Below are 20,683 nucleotides of genomic sequence, written 5' to 3' on the forward strand. Positions count from 1 at the left end.
CAAGAGGATGAAATCCTGTCTTCTCCAGGACCAGTGTTTTCAGTCCCAGGAGGACACCAGAAGTAGTAACATGTTCCTATCCTTATCCCCTTGGGTCTCTACATTAACTTATTTGTGTCCAATACTTTGCTGTATGAGTATAAAATAAGTGCCATGAAGAACCATTATTTCTAAAAGGAAAGAAGGGGAAGGCAGTCATCAACATATTCAGCTAGAACAAGAAACAGTGAAGGTACAGATCTTAGGAGATACGAATTTACAGAGATAATTTAACCCAGAAAAAAATGAGGAACATTCTTAGACATAGCAATGCTTCAGTAGGCATGATATGTTTTATTCTCTAGTTACATATAAACCAGATGGGTATTACATTAGATTCTGGAGTTCAGTACTATTATAATGCATTACTAGCTATAATAAAGATAATCCATGTGTTCATCTGATATTTAACAAAGCTGTTAATACCACATTGGCCTGATATATGCCAATTCACACCAAACAGAACTCAAGCACACTGATGAGTTGCATAGCCTATAAATCTTTAGAGTACTCCAATTCCCCATAAGGAGTTAAACGAATGCTTAAAAGGAAAGCATGCTCTGTGCAAAGACTACAAGGTATGTCTTCAGTGTAAATCATCATCAGTGGTTCTGCACTACAACTGAGGAAGATCTATTTGCAACTTTCTGTAGTCTGCAAGCAACATAAGTGGCTTCAGCTTGTCCTTTGCCTGCTAAGGTACACAAAGGATGACTTCCTGATACTGATGGCCACATTATGTAGTGTGCAACTATGAATGTTGTGATGTATATTCCCACATTTGCATCTCATATGCTCAGGTCTAATACACCTAACAGGGAGTAGAAATATAATTTTGTGCCTTGAACAAACATTGAGTTGCACAATCCTTTAAGCATCAAGATTCAACCTGACAATTACTAACAATTAGTCTATCTAAATTCAAGGAAAGGCGAAGCATGGGAAAATGTGTACAGAACAGCCACCTTCTCCACACCCCCAGACACACAGTTTTTGCACTGCCACTAGAAGAGAGTATTATGTAACCTTTCAGGTGAGTTGATCATAACATTCTGTTTGCTTACTGTGCTGTCCTTCTCTTTTCCATTCTGGGCCCATTATTGTGAGTCAACAAAAGTCTTATGCTGACAGGATTTAGCCTACAGATGCATTTGGAAGGTTAAAAAAAAAAAAAAAAGGTCTGTTTTAGTTCTGCCCTGGGCTCGTAAAGAAAGAGGGATCAGAGGAATAATCAGCTAGAGGTATATACAGTTAATTCCTCAGTATGTTTACTTTCATAACCAGGAATAGAGTCCTGCTTGTACCTTGAATGTTTGAACCTAAAGAAGACTTGGTAAGTGTTTGCAAAAGCTGAACTGTGTTCTAGAGAAATAGGAGTTTCCTCAGGATACCAACTCAGGATTAAACATGCTGAAATCTTAGATCTTACTGAAAAGGTCTTACTGAAAAGAAAAAGAAGATACCAAGCCAAAACATGATCAAGAACTGCTGAGGAAGAAAAATTAGAATTGCACAAATCATTCTCTCTTCTGATTACCAACTGTGATGTAGCTTTTTCTGGTTTAAAGCTTTTAGTTATCATCTCAACTATTTTTTTTAATACTCCTTCAAAAATTGTCCATTTTCAAAAAGGTTATAGGGTTACAGTTTGAGAATTAAACTTTCCCATTAACTTCACTTTCAGTGTATTTAAGTTATGGGAAAATGAAGAAGGAAAGAACAAGAGCAACAGCAGATTGTAGAAGATATTTGCATAATTTTAGAAGATGGAAGTGTTTCATTTTGATTCCTGAAAAATAACCGAGTAAAAATGCATTTTAATTGTCATTACAAAACAGACACACTTTCCTTAATCATCTCTGTAGTAGGAATTCTGAAAGTGCTCAGATTGGAGCTCTTGTTCATAATGTTCCACATCAAGATCATAGTTAATGAAATCATCCAGCCTAATTGTAAAATGCAGGATTTTCTAATTTCGAATAAATGTAATAGTAAGAAGTTGTTACAACTATTTTTCATCTATAGGTCTCAAAGCACCATACGTTCATTAATTATGGATTAACACAATCTAATCTGAGAACACACCCTGAACAAAACCAGAATAGCTTGCATAAACTTCAACTCCAAGTGAATAACTTAATGATTTATTTCAAAGCCATTATCATAGCTTGCAGACAGTCTCTTTGTGATGTTACTAATTTTAGCAACTGTTCTAAGTAAAGGGTTTAAACTGTTGATCAATTGAAATACATAATTTACACAGCAGCATTCAAAGAACATGACTCAGAGTGCTTTCTGAAAAATACTACACAAATGTTTAAGTGCTTGAGAAAAAAAAAAAAGAGGAAAGAAAATTCTGGAAAACAAACAAACAAACAGACAAACAACAACCCAAGGCTATATGAACATAGAAGACAGGAGTTAAATACGTTATCTCCTATTTAAGTTGGCACTGTTGGGACAGTTTCAGTTCCAGAAGAGGTCCTAATCTGTTGTCTATCTCTGCTTCACAAGTTTGTTATCTTCTTCAAAGCTCCCTACAGGCACCTGGGCCCATCTGGCATGTACAATAGAAAGCGCACTCGGAAATGCAAAGCAGGATGTTAAGCTGCCTGGTTCACTGAAAAACAAAACAAGCCACTCAACAATTCCTTTTTCACATTGCAATAAAAAGAGAGTTATCTGAGCAGAAGACTGTTTGATGCTTTTCCGTGGGTATGCAATATGAGAGTCCTGTACATGGGTAAAACAGATTGACTATCAGGTCATCTTTGTTGGTGCAGTTGATTGTGCAAGGTGATACAAATGTGATTTTAAATAAGAAATTAAATGCATACTTCTCTTTAGAAGCCAAAGAAATACAAACTTTGTCTACACATTATATGATTCTAGCTACATTTGTCACTATGACATCCCTACATATAAAAGAGGATTAAGATGCTGTGGTGGTTTTACCTTGCTAGGCAGCTGAACTCCACCACAACTGCTCTCTCACTCCCCCTACTCAGAAGAGGAGGGGAAGAAGAAAAGGAAAGAAACAACTCACGAGTTGAGATAAGGATAATTTAATTAAAGGAAAAATAATTATTAAGGAAAAATATTATTAATTAAACCATTTAACTAAAGGGAAAAAAGGGAAAGGGGAAAAGGGAGGGGAAACAAACAAACAAACAAACAAGTAAAGGCTGTGTGAAAGTGCAGAGGAAAGAAATTACTCTCTACTTCCCACAAATAAGCGATGCTTGACCACATCCTTGAAGCAGGGCCTCAACGCACGTAGCAAATGTTAGGGAGAACAGACTTTTTTGCAACAAGAGCCCACCCCTTCCCTCTTCTTCCTTTTTCCACATTTTATTGCTGAGTGTGACATCATATGGTATGGAATATCCCTTTGGTTGGTTTAGGTCAGCTGCCCTGGTGATGTTCCGTTCTCACTTTTTTGCCCACCCCCTAGGAGGGTTAGAGAGAGTCCTGATGCTGTGCCAGCACTGCTCAGCAGCAGACAACACTGATACCACTGCTGTTCTAGCTACAAGTGCAGAGCACAGCATTGTATGGGCTGCTGCAGGGAAAGTTAACATCCCAGCCAGACCCAGTACAGATGCAAGGTTACAATTTTATTTTTTTTTTAACGTGTACGGCTGCAAGCATACTTGGAGCTTGACTGTATTATTAATCAGTGAAAAAAGGAAAATAAGAAAACAGCTAAACAACCCACAGCTCTAATAAACACAGGCATGCTGATAGAAAGACCAGTTCTGGGTTATACATTAGAGCATGAACTTGTGCTGTTTAAAAATTTACTGAAACTCTGATGAAACCTAATGACCGCATGTATATGCCCAGGCCACTGAAAGGTACAGGAAGATGTATTTGCTTATAAAGCTGCTGAGAGCAGCCTTTTGCAAATGCTACCATGAGAGCCAGAGTTTATCTGATCATATCCTAAAGCTTGTAAACTGCTGAACGTTCCCTGGGAAAACCCAGTGTGGGATCCACAGCACTATCTGAAGCAGAGCCCAAAGAAGAATTTCCAAATGTGAAAAGTCAAACAAAAAATGGTTCCATCTTTCTGAGTGTCTCATAGTCAATAATGAATTGCAAGTTCATATTTCTCCTAGACAGAATAGAAATTAATTCCTCATTTGCACCCCCTGCCATTTTCCCAGATATCTCAGGTTTCTAAGCAGAAAGAAAAAAAAAAAAAAAGGAAGGAAAGCAAACCCAGCACAACTCATATACCTAATATATATACAGAAGGGTATAAAGTGGAGAAAGGAAGAGGTCTTTCCATGATGCAGAAAACTCATGATGAGCTCTTCCCAAGTTATTAGCATGCTATATTGTGTGTATATATAGTTACACATGCACTGTGATTTATTCTTTCAGGTTTTACAGGGAGTTACTGGCATGCAAGTCAAACATTTTAAATCACATTGCTTTAGATAAAATTCAGTGCAGCAAGAAATGAGAAGTTAGGAAACCATGTTTAAGTTCATAGTAGCTTGCCTGACTTGGTCCTGTCAGACCTACAATATCATTTAGCAAGAACTCAAAGTGCCACCTTTGCCTTGAGAAATTCTTTGCTTATACTAAGAGAAAGACATGATGCAAGGTTCAAGATGATGGCCATGGGACAACTTAACACACTGATTTATTAGCAAGTCAATACTGCAGGTAAAGAAGATAGGGGTATTGTAAAACATGTAGTTTGCCCACATTATGCACTCTTCTGTCCGGGAAGGAGTCAAATTCTACAGCTTGTGAGTAAACCAAGTGAGAAGCCAAGGCCATTGTAGCACAATACCCACCAGAATAGCCCAGAAGAACTCAAGAGAGATGATAAATTGTGTATATAAACTAAGTACATTGTGAATATATCACCACAAATACCCATCCATTTTGCTCCTAGAGTAGTAATCGTGTGTGACAGTGACTGGTTTCTCTTAACAAACAAGGCCCACTTCAACTTGTAGCCAGCACATTTCAGACAACTCTGTGCATCTTGTTTCATCAGCGTTACTAGACCTACAAGACCTCACAGAGCAGCTTTGTCTGTTTCTCTCACTGTACCACACTAGTGGGTAATATGTAATCAGTTCCCCTCCAGACATCTGAGTTTAATTATTGGTATAAAGCCTAACTCCTTCAACCATTTGTCTTGATGTCACGACAGATGATCAACATAGTGGAATAGTTTCTTGTCTGTGCTACTGCTCAAATTACCTTAATTTTTCTAATTAGAAAATCCATACACTTTATTCTGGTTCATGTTTCTGACAAAGATCATTAGTAAACTCAGAAACATCAAACTGACTTCCTGCTTATACCCATCTCATTTTTCTTTTGAATCTACTCAGTACTTTGCACTGTCTCATCTTTTGGCAAAAATTTTTGTAGGCTGGGGAAAAAGTATGCCTATAGTGGCATTCAACTCCTAGACACAACAATAATTTATGCTACATTTTTTTATGTATGAAATGAGGCATATAACACCACAGTTCAGAGACCACTTCTTAACTGCATCATTTTTACCGACAGTGAAATCCTTCCACCTGTAATATAATCCCAAAGTAACAATAACTGATTTTTTTTTAGAGGATCAGATAAGGAAGACATAGAATACAACAGGCATGCATATGCATGCACGCGCACACACACACAGAGAAGAGAAAAAATAAATTATCCTGTTACAGACTCAGGGGTTTCAAGGCATAAAATCATTTTTATGGATCGTGAAACTGAGAAATTGTTGGTATGAGGCAAACCATCCTCTTCAAGGTCTCTTTATAGGAACTGCATTAAGCTTCCATGCATCAGAAGCATTAAAGATCTCTAATGATTATTTTCCTAGCAGTATAAGAAATCTTTGAATGCTGCCAGGTTTACAAGGTAACATGCCCATGCAGGTGGTCTATAATACCCTTAATGATGTTATTTCTACCTTCACCCAACAATTACAATTACGGAGGAACTACTGCTAATTATCTTCTGAGGTTTTAACCAGCTCAACAGAGCTTTTAATGTAGACTCTCTGTAACTAACCCTCACTCTCGTACTCTGTTGCTCTATAAATGGTGGTATCTATGCCTTTATCCATTTACAGTTACTGAGACTCAGGTTTCTATTTGCTTTAACACATGGAAGTAAGGCACAGTGGTATCAGTCACTGAATTGCTGAGGTGGATGTGCAGATATTTGTGCATCATCACCAGCTCCTATAACCCAAATTATTCATTCTGTCTGCAGTAACAGAAACTTAATTTGCTATAAGTTTGTGTTACTTACAACTTGATGTAAGGCAAAAATATCAGCCTCTTCTGTCACTTCAGTTTGATGTCCTGGCTCCAGGCAACCACATTACAAGCTGATGCTCTAGGTGAAGCCCACCCATAGGCAAGGCCTGCAAGTATCCCTGAACAGCTCTCTCCTGATGACCCAGCAGGGAAAACCCTTAATTTTCAGTGACACTTTTGTGGGGGAGCAGGAAGCAGAAGGAGCTACAGAAGCAACAACAGCTCCATGCAAGACATCTTTTAACATAAGGGAGGCTTTCCTTTTACTTACACAGGCCTTGGATCAGGATCAAGGGAGATAAAACCAGCAAAGCATAAGAAAAAGACCTAAACATACACAGAGTCACTGACTACCACATTGCATTACATGTGGACCAGTTCTTCCTTAAGCTTGAAAAAAATATCAATGTTTAGAGCAGTGAAATATCTACCATTCTACCAGAATCCATTGAGGTCTGCTTGTTCTGTTAATCATGTTGCTTTAGATGCAGCTTGGCAGCAGGAGTTCAGGACAAGATTTTCTTAGAGGATTTATAAGTATATATATATATACACTTATAAAAATGTATATATTTATAAGTATATGTATATATATATGTATATATATGCCTACTTTGTCCCATACAAATACAGCTTGTCTACAGCTGTCTACCTAACTTCATAAGCAGCCCTCCTACTACCATCAATTGTACTTGTGTTTATCTCCTTCACACTCCCCACAACCTTTTTCCAAACTGAAGTTTTTTTGAGCAGCAGTATCTGATGTTTTCAAGACATGGCTAGACTCTGATGCTCTTCAGATTGCCCTAGTTAGACCACCAAAAATAATAATTTCTTCCAGTCTTTCTTACTGGCATTTTATTTAATACCATAAAATAGTATTTTAGGTGAAAGACGAAATCTCCCACTCTTTGCTAAGTGAACATTAGGTGCCAGCAGGAGTCCCTGCACCTCCTGGAAAGGGGAACTTCTCTCCTACTTCTCTTTAACCTCATGCACCTTCAAGTCCTCTAAGCTCTTTGCTCTCTCATGATTTTCCTTTAAAAAGGGAAGGAAAATAAAACCCAAACAAAGCTTCCAATCTTCGCTTGACCTCTGCTTCCCTCACAAGTAATTCCGGCCTTAGCTGTTCCTACCTTAACAGATTATCCAGCCCAGCCTTCTTACCTGGAAGACAGATAAATTGTTGGTAGGGCTTGGCACAGTACTGCTTAGAGACACACCAGCCCATTTTGAAATGTACAACCTTTGTGTGCAGATAAATAATCAAGTACTACTTAAAGCAATATCAGGAGTATTTTCAGCAGCAGCATTAAAAGTACAACAACTATTCTATGATGATTCACTTTGAAGGTCACATTCAGATCAGGCTGGTCATCTAGAATGTTGAAAAATAAGAAAAGTGGATTTGAAAGTGGAGGATTTTTAGGATGCATTTCTAAAGAACAAACAAGAATTACCCATCTCCCATTGATACTCTAATTGCCTTTTACATTCCTCTTCAGAAAAAAATAAAAAATCTATTTCAGAGCAGGGCTGCTTTAATGCAAAAGCATCTACAGCTAAAGGAAACCAAAGTACTTTATTAATTTTGTATAGGGTTTCTAAAGCACAAATAATTCAAACATGCATTAGGTTGATGCTGACAAAAATGATAGGCTAACACAGGGATCTCAGTCAGGCACCGAGTATAAAAAGGAAAGGCTTCCCTGCCTAGAGCCTGAGCATAGTGTACTAGCAAAAAAAAAAAGTTCCCTTCTTCAGTAAGCAACCTCAAAAGACAGTGTGTACCTATTGACACATTCAGTTCAAATTAGAGAGTAAAACCTAGGACAGCCTAGTAGGACCACTTTTATTTATAAAAGACATACAAATAATTATACATACCTATGTGTGTGTGTATATATCCATACACATAACAACACTTCATTAACTATTCCAGTGCATAGATTTCATCCCTAGAAAGATTGCTTATAGATGTTTAACATGATAACAAACACAGTTAAAGTTGGACACTAGGAGTTCAGAGTCTAGTGCTACAATGCTGTGTATTTTGAGAAGTTTTTCAGCATGGGGAGCATAGTGGGAAATCACTGGAGGAAGGCAGTATCTTGTGCCTATGACCTCAGCCTGATTAGGCTGGCTAGCTGCCCATTCACCCACCTATCTATGACTAGTCCTTAGCTTTTCTGTCTTCTTGACACTACCTCTAAACATACCTCTTATAAGATAATGAAAGGTGGTCAGTGTACTATTTTTTGAATATCCTAAGTATTAAATGAGAAAGGTGAAACTGTTAGAGATTTAGTGGTAAGAGTATTAAAGATTGAGCTAGGGAAAACAACATTCGCAACCAAACATTCAGATTCAAACTGTAAAACATGCACACAGGGTTTTGATGTACGCAATAGGGCGACGTATCGCCCAACCAGAATTCAAGAACACCTTTTGATGATGAAGTGGTTTAGTTGAAACGTTGCAGTAAGGGTCATTTGCATCTTCCTATACCATCACACAATTTAATTTGTTCATCTCTTAATGGAATTCTCCCCACTACACACACACACCCCTCCCAGTTTAGCTAGGGAAAAAATAACTATTTGCACAGGTAGATCAAATTTCAGAATCCAAATTAAGCTTCAGTCCAAATGTATTGAAGTTAAATTAGCCAATAAATTAGCCTGAGAGCAAATATTAAAATAAAAATGCTTAGCAACAGAGAGGAGATGCAAGATGCAACAGAGAGCAATGCAAGAATTTATTGGAAAGAAGGTATTTAGCTGAAAGGTGATTAATGTCTACAAGTCTATGTGCCACTTGGCAATTTCCACTACTACAGGTGTGAGCTTTGGAGTTAGAATGACAGCTCTTGGTTAATGAGATTTCTTAGTTAGGAATCAGCTTAACCTTTCAGAGAGAAGTTTTTTGATGATGTTAGCACCTGTCTCTAACGTATTTGCATCAAAAGAGATAATGAAGGTTATTCTCAGTACTACAATTGAGCAAATAATTTGCAACAAGCTGGGAAGTTCTATGCAGTCAAAGAAGCATCTGTAGTCTTGATAATTTCCAGTTTTAAATGCTTGATTTTAAACACTGAAGTTTTATTTTTTCAGAGGCATGCAACATTTCAGAAAAACAAAAAAACAAACTGACAAAAAGTATCCAGAATGATCCGCAGTAACGGTCACAGGTTGAATAACCATTAATAGACATCATCTCAAACTCTGCAGAGTATTAAGCAAAAAGTTAGATTAATGAATAAATGAAAATCAGGCCTGTGTTTCTTTTTGCTCAAGTAACCGCCAGGACAAAGCATAAAGATACCAATTAATTAATGGATTATCATTTTCTTCTCAAAGTTTCCTTTCCCCTTCTAACTTCCAAAAGTCTTCTGTAGTCACTATTCTTTACTGGGTTCCATTTTTCCAGATAAGATGTATAATATGTTTTATTAGTAGGTTATTTTTCTTATGTCCTACCACAAACAGAATTCATTTAGAAACTCAAATTTTGGCCTTGTGAGCATTCGTGTATGAGATGTAAACTGGAAGTTTCAAGGCATAGCAAGAAGTGACATCTTGGCTTAGTGAATTACCAGTATCCTTGCTGTATCCTCTAGGTGTCTGGAGAGAGGGAATGGAACTGGCTGTCCAACCTGGAGAAGCAGTACCTCCTGAAGGTCTTGTGGTCTGCACAGACCATTGCTCCCACAGGGCTCATCTAGATAGGCTGATAGAGCTTCCTCCCCAGCACAGAGTAGTACCTACATCGCACGGGATTACCCAAAGTGGTTTTCTCTAGCTTAAGAAAAGTGATCAGAACATAAAATCATATTTTCAGTAGAATGAACACAGGACTCAGCTCACAATAAATTCAGTGTCATCTTTGGACAGCAGGTGAGGCTGACAAAACATACTCTCCATGCATGCACAGCACATCATTTTGTATTTTCCAAGTAGCATCTGGGTATTTGAACATTCTGACAGTGACACAGATGATTTCTCAGCAGGATGCCTTCAGAACACCAATATTTTGAAACATAACCAATACGCGATCTGTGCTAAAAAAAATAAAATTTAGTACCATGCCTTGATGGGCATACCTTGCCCGATTCATTCCTGCCTCCCAGTTCTCCAATACCAAGTTTTTGTTAAACTTAATTTCAATCTTCTTGCTCTGTTTCACAGCTTTCCTACGTGCAGCTCTCATGCTTACAGAGAGCTCATTTCTTACATTTGTCAATTTAATTTATATAGTTTTCCATGACAGAACAATTAGTAGTTAATGTGCATGTTTCTTGTTTTGTAAAAGACAGGAGAGCCTTAGTTAAAAATACGTTAATTTTGAAACAAAATGATATTTTTAGAGCTGCAAATGCATTTAGACCAGCCATTTTATTACAGCAAATTACATGAGTTTTCAGATATAAGGATCTGCTGGTACGTAAAGTAGGCTGGCATCACCTCTATTGGTTAAATCTAGAACACAGGCTTTTCAAAGCCACCCGGTGGCTTCCCTTCATCCTGCGCAGCTGGCAAAGTAGTGAATATCATTATAAAATCACAGAATAACTGAGGCTGGATGGGACCTCTGGAGGTCCATCCCCCCCTCCCCCCCCTCAACTATGCAAAGCAGGTGAGCTATGGCAGGTTGCCCAGGGCCTTGCCCACTTGGGTTTTTAATGTTTTCATGGATGTAGTTTCCATGGCCTGTCTGGGCAACATTATCTTTTATCTTCTCAGGGCAGTAATAATAGATAATAAAAAACAATATATTTTAGTGAAAGTTCCTCATTTCCATTAAACTAGGATCTTTGATGAGAGTTTGTTTAGGGTCTACAGTAGGAGGGTTTTTTAGTTCTACAATAGCTATGTTAATAGCTAGTGAGGCAGATGTAACTAAGCATTTGAAGAAAAATTTATCTCCCCCACTGTGCACTATCACACTTTATATCAGTCTTCTCTTTACATTCTAAATTTAGTACTTGTTCTTCAAAGGAAATTGTCTATCTGTAAGCTGCTGGTGTGCAATGAGAAAGAGAATTCCCTTGCCAGGCCATAAATAGGCACCGGAAAATTAATGAAGGCACAAATCTGAAACAACAAAATACTTCTTGTGTCCATCAGAGACTTTGTTTCTAATTTTTTTTTTCAAGGTCAAGAACGAACAAAAGAACCAAATGGCTGTGACATGGCCCTGGTGAAGTCCACAGCACAAGGCTGCTTGGGATGAAGAAGGTGGGAGTGAAGTTCTTCCTCACTGGGTAATTAACAAGTGAGGAGGGACAGACCTGCTGTGCTTTCGCTCTTCTTCTCTCCCCTGATACAAGAAACTTTATTTTCAATAAGTAATCAATCAATAAATAAGCCTTTCAATAGAGAAATAAAAATTTCATTCTGAAAGCCTTGTTAGTTCAAAAGGCTGCTCATCAACAGTGAAACTCTCAGCTTTTTGATCTAGGAACAAACAAGCAACTAACACTTTTCACACCAATGGTAAATATTACAAGTGCCTGCTAGAGAAAGTCCAGGGAACCCTCTGAACCATAGCTCTTCTTTGCTCTTTTCTAGACTGTGTTCAGCTAAATCCTGGTGGATATCTCTGTCTCCTCTCAAACGAACAAGGACAGATGGCTATCGGAGAGGAAAAAGAGAAAATTTAAACTACACATCTAAGGCTCTTCCACACCTCTTGCATTTTTGAAAGTCTGTTGAATCTGCAGATGAACCAGGGTGTCCTTTTTATTTGTTTTTTAAACTGAAACCATCCCTTTTCTTTGTTAAGCAGATAGAGTCCTAAGGGTCCTCAGAATGCTTGGAGAAGTCTCTCTTTATATTCGTCATATAACAAAGATCTCATTCTAAATTAAAATACAGAGCCACTGCAATATGCATATGTTCAACTACTTAGCTCTTCAGCTCATTCTGTTAAGAGCTTCTCTGATAATTGGCTCCAAGTCTCTCCCCCCACTTGAACACAGCTTCTGGCTGTGCTTTCTCTGAGCTTTTAACTGTTTCTGGTTTGACTTTTTTTTTCAGTCATTCTGCTCATGAGTTGTGTAGAGTCAATCCACCAGTGACACAAATGGGAAGTTAGTCATCCTGCCTACACTGTGTCATGGTGAATTCCATTCAGGATTCAACACTATGTCATGTAGCAAATAGCAAATGGTTTTATGTCTATTCAGAAACAACAGACTGTAAGTGTGGCTTAATGGTTTTCATAGTACTGTAACAAACTCCCTATTTATAACATGCAAAATTTTTCCTTTTCACGACAACAAATTCTAAGGTGAAAGGTTACAGTAATTAGTCTGCTAACTCTACCCACAGATTTATCACTCAATTTAGCCTAATGAATGTCAAAAGAAAAAGCAAAAATGTCACAGCATTTTCAATAATTCTTGACTGGTGTGATTAGAAGAACTATTAATGTCATTTTAAAGTTGCATGCTGGAAAAATCTGGGATCAAAACATACACTTCTGTTTATTTTTTCGCAAAGAATTCATTCTCAAATTCTAAGCATTGATTCAGCAAACTACTCACAAGAAGCGTTTCCAGTTCAGATTGGAAAATAGAAATGGAGTAAGAGAAATATTGACTTTAAAAAAAAAATTTAAATACTTGCAAAGCAACATAATCTGAAGAAAAAATGAGTATGGACAATGTAAATTTCAAGACAACCTTTTTAAAAAAACAAAACTGATTTTTACTGCTCAACTGTATTGTAGCTTTCATTAAGTGCAGGGCTGAGAGTGAACCTACTGTGGCTGTGCAGCAGTTTCTGTATTACAAACGTAAGCCAACCATGGGATTTCTTACTAATGTTTTAGTGACAGAGCTATTCTTGTGGACCCTGCTCTCTTGCAGTGGTTTCACACAAGACAACCCTAAACAGAACAAATTTGAATTCTAACTTTTAATTCAATTTTCATACATACTGTATGGGTTTAGTTTTCCCTTGGTTTATGACCAACAAATCTCTCTCTATTTAATACCTCCTGCCCTCAACAAAGAAGCTTTTCACTCACAGCTGGTAGTCAGTAGAGTTCTGCCCTGATACATAACTATCAACAATGTTTCTTCCCAGTTAAGATCCTAATTTTTCACCAGCTCTTCAAATTAAAGGATTAAAACTATGTTCATGTCTACTTCCCCACTGTACTCATTATTACCACTGAAGGCTGAGAGAGAACCAGAAAGCTGTTTAAGCTTTAGTGCCTGCCTGGTTTTCACAGTGGCTAAATCAGGGTACATATAAATCGTGACATAAAAAGAAGGTTTTCAGTCATTACATGGAAGTGACAGACAAGGAAAATATTAATTTGGCTATATCCAGCTTGTAGGTGAAGGGCAATGGAGCAAAAATACATGCTTAAACTGTACTAGCCATTTGCTCCCTAGTTTGATTTCTTCTTGTAATTTGCCGTTTGCACAATTTCAAAATGGCTGATACAAGGTATGAACGTCTCAACCATAGCTGAGCTTTTCAATAGAAGATGGCTGATGTGGAAATTCATTTTACTAAACCTGCACTTTAACTAATAAGGAACAGAGAGAGAGGAAGGAAAGAAGAGAAGCATTCCTGGAACTAATAGGAGATTAGGACTGAGAAGCTCAAGAGACAACAAGCTTATTAGACACACCATTACTACCAAATTGATATGTTTTCCTGATCCCCACTCCAATTTATCATGAGCAAAAAGCAGCTGCGCCACTAAGTATTGAGAAAAAGCCAATGAGTTGCAAATATGTAAGAGACTATTTAGCAGGCAGGCAAAAGAGCTTCTATTTTGGGTCTGTTGAACAGGGGATTAATTTCTTTTAATGGAAGTGAAATCTGCCAGATCAGGCTCCTGTATAACCCATTGCCTTCAGATTCTCACTGAACCATTCTGCACTTCTGTGCTGAGCACTTTGTGTCAGAGGCTTTTATCCATGCATGGCTCAGTCCCCAGCGCACACTCTCCTTTGGGTTTGAAGTAAAAAAAAAAAAAGGCACACTTCTCAATGGCTGGCACTGTATAGGCCAGTTGGTTCAACAGGTTGCTTGAACAGGCTCTAAGAGAAGGAAGAAAAGCAGGCACCTCTCAAGTGTGTATTTTCCTCAGATTAAAGGCAATCAGTGTTCATTTAACTCATGTTTTTGATCTATTCAGTAGTAATCACTTGATGTTAAACTGATGCACAGGAAAAGATCTGAGAAGGGAAACAAAAAAAATGTTCATCTCCCACTTTTTTGAAGACGTGGTTCTTTGTCAATAAATAGCTTCATTTCATAGGAGTTCACTGTAGTTTTGCTGTCACACCAAAACAGTGATGGAGTAATATACCCTAATGAACAAGACTTATGAAGTTATTTTAACTGTAGTTACTGATAGCTATAGGAACTGTTCTAGCTTTAGTCATCTCTAAAGTAATCCAGCTATTTAAGGGTATGTGCCGTCTTTTTACCATTTTGTTTAGTTTGCATTACATCTTTTGGATTTGTGGATTTCTCTGGATTTTTTTTTTCCTCTCCTCACTCCATCTGAGATCATGGCTTACACTTTAACAAATAGAGGTCAGCCTTGGGGACCCGCATTTTACCACATCCATGAGGCATTTCCCTAACCTTCCTGGCTGGATGCACACCTGTAGTATCTTTCAAATTTCTGTTAGTCCTCAATATAAACATAAGATATGAAATAATAATAATGGCTTTTACACACCTCAGAAATTGTTCTGTATTTCAATGGTAAAGATTTGAGACACAGAGGCCTCAACATGACATTGCAACCGTAGCCCAGGACAAAAAGATAAACGGCACAATGGCGTGTGGTCACACAACAGTGTGAAATGCCATGTTTTCTAGATCTTCTAGGCAAGACTTCCAAAAAAAAAAAAAAAAAAACACACAACAACCACAAGGTGGTCAAGTCTTACCCCTCAAATAGTATCCTGTTGTCTTAACTGGATTATCCTCTTCTTTTTCCATCTGTTACTTTGCCATATATTTGTTATTCACTATATAGAGGTGCCTCTGACCCAAGTGTAGCATTGATTACGGAATATAAAATCTCACTTCTGCCAGGAAAAGTGAATTTCAGTTCTACTGCGCCACAGTCTCTGCATATGCAAAAAAGGTGGCTCAAGAGAGCACAAAGCAGACAGCTCATGCAACAGGATAGTGTCAAGCCCGTTTCAGAATACTAGAAGAAATGACAACTAAAGTTGTGTGACCTTATAATTCAGCCACATGCTTGTTTCACACAAGTTGCTGAAGCTTAAACAACTCCTTTCTTTTCTATGCCAAATTAATAGCTCTATGAAGTGTATTATATCTCAAACTTTTAATGAGGCCCAATTAGAAATAATTTCTCAGAAGATCAGTCTTCAATGTGAAAACCCAAAGTAAGTGATAAGAGGCACTAGTTAAAATGCACTTATTGTTTGTATAAATGTCTGAATGTCATAATAACTTGGAATGAGTAATTTTCCAATTTTCCTATTTTGAAGTACCTCTATGTACAGTATAGTCTTATCCACAGTATGAGGCACAGAGCATTTAAAAGTAATATTTTGCTTACAACCATTAGAAATAGCATCAAATGCTTGATAAATGATTAATTAAAATTTTCTCCCCTTTTACATGAGTATATGCATTCCCTTGAGAAGAAGGATGGTATAGTTTGAAATCTCAGTAATTCACCATCATTATCATTAAATTTATTGCCTGATATACATCTGGTTTTCTTTGATATTTAATCATGCTTTATGTTACCTTCTCTTCTTTCCCATAAATTATATCATCAGATAAATTACGATCTCAATGTCTGAGGATTTTTCTCCCTTTCACTACTTAAATTAAATTTGGTACACCTCTTCAGTGACTTACAATGTGTCTTGTATAGACCTATACAACATGTACTGCCAATACGTCTTTCGCTATCTGCATTGTGGTCCAGCTTTGTCTGCCAGTGTCAGAGAGGAATTTGCTTGACAACCCTGTTTACAAAAAGAGTGACCTGCCAGCCTGTTCTCTGGAAAATTGATTTTGAAAACTAAACCAAAACTTGTAAAGCAGAGATTAAAATAAGTTCAGCCCAGATGTTTACTCGATTTATTTTTGTTTCAGATTTTGGCCTAATTCTTTGCCAATGCACTTGATGGGACAAGAAAGTATATAAACAAAACTTTTTTAGGTCACCAGTACAGAACAACAGCTTAGACTGTACCACAATTTTAAACCTTCTGGAGGAATAACAAGGTGATAAAGCTGTGAACTGCACAGAATTACTCAGTTTCATATACCAATAACAGGAAGGACTCTTCTGCAGAACAGCAAGATAGAAGACAAATCTCTCCTTGAAGGACTCAGATTGAAAATACTGGGAAAAAGCAATTTAGAGTGCTCACATATGATTAATCTATCTTCCAAAACCATTCAAGAAGAAGACCTGGGTATCACAGCAGGCAATTTAACAAAACCATCTCCTCAACACAAAGTGGCAGCAAGAACAAAGCAAGATGTTAGCCTATAAAAATGGATTTTGAACCAGTACTGAGTATCAGCACTAACACTAGTCTTCCTCGCTAGCACGAAGAAGGCACTCTGCCCCTGCCCTGCCTATTGCACACAATTTGCCAAGCCTATTCCAAAAAGGAGATGAGCACAAAATGTAAAGATAATGGGAAGAAAGATGGAAAGATTTCCATTAAAGATAAAATCTAATAAATAGGCCTACTCAAGCTGGGGTAGTGGTGGTGGGGAGACAGGGACAGCAGACTATCAGACCTATATGTTGTTTTAAACACCAAGTCAGCTAGACATCTTTGCTTATTACTGGCAGAATAATGAAAGGGAACGCTACATAAAATCAAAAATAAACAATAACTATTATATAGCCAAAGTATTTCGTAACAAAAGGCATTCTTAAGAGGAAAAAAGTAGCCAGGTTTATAAATATCAAGATTAAACCATTTGAACTATGACAAACTTCATAGCCTCCTGCCAAGAATATTACTTCACTATTTTACACAGTAGAATTTAAACTTTTAAACACATTCCTCTTAAAATAATTTACTGACTACTGTCTTGAGATACCTCATGGGATCAGATATTTCCACTAGTTTCCCTGACATACTCATCTCCAGTCTTCTGTGCATGACTTCAATGCAGAGTATTCATCTCCTGTGAGCACTGAGTTGATGGCAATGCTGACCACTGTGAAAGGTGCATCTCAAACTCACAAAATCAGAACTTCTAGGAATTCACAGTTATTTTGCTTGCAGGATGTGTAGAGTCCCTGCCATAAACCTTTTCCTAATCAGCTGTGACTCAGGCTTTTCCAGCGTTTTGATGACCTTCTTCCCACATCATGTCAGAAATGACAGGCCACAATGAGTTGGGTTTTTTGTTTTGTTTTTTTCAACCTCTTTTTCATTTTTTTGACTGTTAACATTTTCACTCACAATGAGAAATTAGAACCTCCAATGAAATCAAACACAGATTCAAGTAAATACTGCAAATATCACAAATGATAACAATAGCGATAAATTGTCCTTAAAAATCTTGGGGGGGGGTGGGGTGGGGGGAAGATTTTCCTTATAAAACAGAAGAAATATTTTATTTCTTGATGTTATAAACTATGGCTGCACAAAAGATAGTGAATAATTTATTAGGACATGCCTCATTAATGAGACAGAATAAACACATTCTTATTAAATGATATATAACTAGGCAGCAAAGTCACACTAGGGAGAAGGGAACTATTTGCAGATAACCTAAATGACTTTTCCTATGATAGTTCCTATAATTCCATCCCAGAACTATTCGTTTACTTTATTTCATAATCTATCCTCAAAGTACCCAAAGACTTCCTTGTAACATAGTAAATACCAGGATCTCTGGCTTATAGAATGCTCTGTTTAGACATAGCTGTGGGCTGAGGATTTCACGTGTTTGATGCAAACCACTACTTGTTTTGGAGAGCAGTGCTAGGAAGGACAGATGGGTCACTGCTGTTACAGCCAAAACACAGAAGCAGTATTTACTCTAACTCTAAAAGAGTCAGAGTGCCTCCCTCACACCATTGCCCCCCAAACACTCTTCCATTATATGTTCCTCTTCTGGTTAAAAAAATAAAATAAAATAATAAAAATAAAAATAAAATGTCATATGCAGAAAACCAAAGAGACCAAAGATGGCCTCACAAGGCCTTGCCATAGCAAGAAAACTGGTCGTCAACATCTCCATTGCCCCCAGAACGTGAATCATGATCCTCTATCTCCTGTCCCCCACTACAAGGCAAAGAGAAAACCCAAACCATTAGTCTAGCCTAAGGCAGATTTGCTTCCTGACACTAAATCTTGGGTTTGTGCTGGGGGGAGGCTTTGGGGTAGTGGTAGTGATGACGAAGATAACAAGTCCACATCTTCAACATCTTTCATCTTCAACAAAGCAAAATATGGACTGGGAAACACTCAGAAATTATAATTGTGGGGCATTACATTTTACTGTATTGAGAACATGGAAAATGATCCTTCAGATTTTTACCAAAACATACTGTTCTGCAATTACTGCTTATCTATGTGTTTCAAATCCCTAGAGACAAAAATCTTTTGCATTATCTACCATAATCAAGACCCTTTTCTTGTTGTTGACAAAAAAAATATCTTTTTTTCCCCCCGATATTTTTCATACTTTTTTTCTGGAGACGAGCTGACATGACTGACTTATGTGAACATTAAATATGTCAAGAGCAAGTACTGAAATACATGCTCAAATCTTCCAGACTTTAACAAAGCCACAGCAAACTACTATGTCTGCATAATAGAGAGGGCACAGAGTGCTGCCAGTACAAGCATGAGGAAAGCTGAAGTAACACTTAAAACACAGGCACTTAAGAATGTCTTTTGAATAAACCAAAAAGGAAAAACAGAAAAAGAAAAAAAAATCTGTGCAGGGGCTCATTCTCTTCTAGTGTCTCTATTGATACTTAAGCCTCACTTTGCCTGAACTGCGGAATACAAATAGATTTCTTATCTGCGAGGCTGACTGACCTCATTTCCACAAAGGCATAGAGAATCCTCTGAGGTTTTGACAGCAGAAATATTAGCTAAAATATATAATTTTCAGAAAAAGAAGTCATGTATATGGGCAACTAAGAATCTCCAGGATGAAAACTGTTTTTAAATGGATATTTTGCTATGCAGTGATTTATGCCACATGGTACTGGATAGTCAGGCACCCCAGGAACCCAAGTTCTTCCAGGCAGCTTGGCTCCAAGTGATTATTGCACAATGTCGGAGACCTGGAGTCAAACGAACTTGAATATCCTTAAGGGGAGGACAAGCAGTTAAGTGCCCCACTAGGTATATGAAGGCACTCAGAGATACAAGGGCATAGCAAACCCTCCCCCACCCTTGAGAACAAAGGGATTGCATTTTCAGTTGCAAACATAACAAGAAAACCCAAACTGAAGGAGTTTTGGTGATTGCATGCTCTCTGGAGCATTCAGTAAGTGTGATCAATACACATTTGCTGCATTAAAAGAAACCAACAAACAAACATCTGGTCTCAAAGAGTATGTGAGTTAAGACTGCCAGAGTCTCTACTGAGAAACAAAGTCTAAGGAATTTAATTCCTTCTGTAAGCGCAAGGTGGTCAGGAAAGCAAATGCCTCAGCAGCTTTATCAATGTAAAAGGCCATCCTAGGGACTAGATAGGATTTTGTTTAATGCCAGAGGAATGTTAACTCCTTAGATGTTACAGAGGAACATGTTACAAAGGATAGACAGGTTATTTATAGACCTAAGAAAAGGACCAAGTATGTTTTATGAGTCCTCAGATGAACAGAAAGATTGAGGAAACTGTTAAGGCTATTATGTATGCCAAAAACAGAGGCCAAGTCAAGCAAAGGAGGCCATGTCAGTATCACAGGAAAAACTGGCCCTGAAGGGAAAAAAAAATGTACAAGACCTTTTTGCAGAATGCAAGCAATTCTATTCACTGTGTTCAGCTACCTCTAACAATAGATAGGATGGTTTGAAAAGTCACTAGATTTATTACTCATTCTCACTAGATGTCACATACCCATTGGGCCTCCGTCTGCCCAGCATGATTTAAACTGTTATCATCCACATACAGGATTATTCACACAAATGAAGCATGCTTATGTTTCAACATGGCACAAGTGAAGCACAGATCGTTACCTGCTGACAATCTCATTCAACAGAAAACAGAGGACAAACTCCTATCAGAAACTGAGATCACAAGTGCTTAGGACCTTACAGTTCTACGAGGAAATAGCAAATCATAAAACTTTCATGTTTTTAGGGCCCAGGGTCTGCTGTTTCCTAA

This window comes from Cygnus olor, chromosome 2, assembly GCF_009769625.2.
Source record: "Cygnus olor isolate bCygOlo1 chromosome 2, bCygOlo1.pri.v2, whole genome shotgun sequence".
Classification (NCBI taxonomy): Eukaryota; Metazoa; Chordata; class Aves; order Anseriformes; family Anatidae; genus Cygnus; species Cygnus olor.